Raw genomic sequence first — 1,640 nt, forward strand, 5'->3', positions numbered from 1 at the left:
CTTCGTGAACAAATTATGATTAAAACAGAAGATACAGATGATACGATATTGCCACAAGTTCTGGACAAAAAGGACAAGTTAGTTTGCTGGATTATGGGCAACTGGAATGAGAAGCATGAAAGGGTAAAATACTATAATGAGTGTAAATACTGTGTAATACTACACATCAACATTTATGCTTTTGGGCGTCATTTTGGAAAAGTAGTAAGTGATGCACAATACAAGGAAATATTAAATAGATGTTAGTTCTATCTATCATTTGAGAGCACAGATGCTCACTATGACTACATAACAGAACAGCTGTTCAATCCCCTCACACTCGGATCAGTACCAGTGACTCCACGATACATATATGAAAGGTTTGTCCTGAAAGATGCTTTCATCCACGTGAAGGATTTCTCCAGCACTCAGAAACTGGGTGAACACCTGCTGTCATTGTACAAGAATGTTGAAGAATACAAAAAGTATTGCAATGGCGAAAACACTTTGAAGTCAAACTTGTTAACTATCCCCAAGAGCATGCCTGTAGTGCCTGTCCATATATATGAACAAAGAAAGACTACCACGTTTTTGGAAACGTTAACTAATAGTACTGGGACGCCAACTAAGATGGAACTTAAAGGTCATGGATGTCTTTTTGTGACTGTATTGCTTTTGCCAAAACACTGGATGACACAGCTGGTCTCAGCAGCTTTCATTTTGTATAAATTAAAGGCGGAAATACACCACATGACTTTTAAAATCTGAACAGATTTTACCAGTGGGAAAGCTTGTCAGATTTCAATGATGGATGACAAAATAACCTTATAAAATTCATACACTTTATAGAGTATTTTGCTTTATAATAGTGTATAATGTACATGTAATTTGGAGACTAGCCGTGTTCTAAAATCATCTCAAAATATCAAATATGTTTGAGATCCTCTGAATGAAATTATAGTTTGAAGTTAAAATAAACTGGAATCTGTGTCCATCATACACTATGCGATTTTCTGTGAAATCTTTCAACTCCAACTGCTCAAAATCTGCAGACTCAAAATTGGTTCTGACTTTCAGCAACTAGCATCTACTCGCCCAGACTGCAAATTGTGGCTAATTCTGTGCCAAAGTTGTGTAGCCTTTATATGTTTTTATAATTAAGCAGGGTGCTTTTAATAATTTTAATGTTGTAAAGTACAACTTTAAATGTACAAAATGTTTTGCAAAATAAGACTGTCAAGCATCTTAGAAGGAGGGGACCTTGGAGTAAATCATTTATTGTTTTTGCTATTGGCAAAGACCAATTATGATATGTCTGATCAGAATTCTCAGTGCATCTGGCTTTGTTGTTATTTTTCTTTTTTTACAAAGGTTTTTATGTGCATTATTATATACCTTTATTTGAAAGATTTAATATTAACTATTTGTAATGTTCCAATTGTAATAAATGATTGTCTATTTTCCACACTTAAAACACTTATTAATGAATCATATCTCACTGAATTTGCAACAACAACAAAAACATTATCCAGTTGTTCATTGTAATACAGTATATTTCCATTTTCTCTAGAGATCGACTGACTTCATTTGTCAAGCTAAACAATTCAATTCTGTTTCTCAAGTTACTGTAAGAAAAAAAATAAGAATTTTCACACATTAAG

General features: G+C 33.5%; 1 pseudogene; it reads left to right on the forward strand.

Moving 5' to 3' along the window:
- Nucleotides 1-3: 3 nt before the first annotated feature.
- Nucleotides 4-620, forward strand: LOC107580494 (alpha-(1,3)-fucosyltransferase 9-like; annotated as a pseudogene).
- Nucleotides 621-1,640: the final 1,020 nt, after the last annotated feature.

The sequence above is a fragment of the Sinocyclocheilus grahami genome, unplaced genomic scaffold, assembly GCF_001515645.1.
Source record: "Sinocyclocheilus grahami isolate Dianchi unplaced genomic scaffold, SAMN03320097.WGS_v1.1 scaffold34530.1, whole genome shotgun sequence".
In the NCBI taxonomy this organism is placed as follows: domain Eukaryota; kingdom Metazoa; phylum Chordata; class Actinopteri; order Cypriniformes; family Cyprinidae; genus Sinocyclocheilus; species Sinocyclocheilus grahami.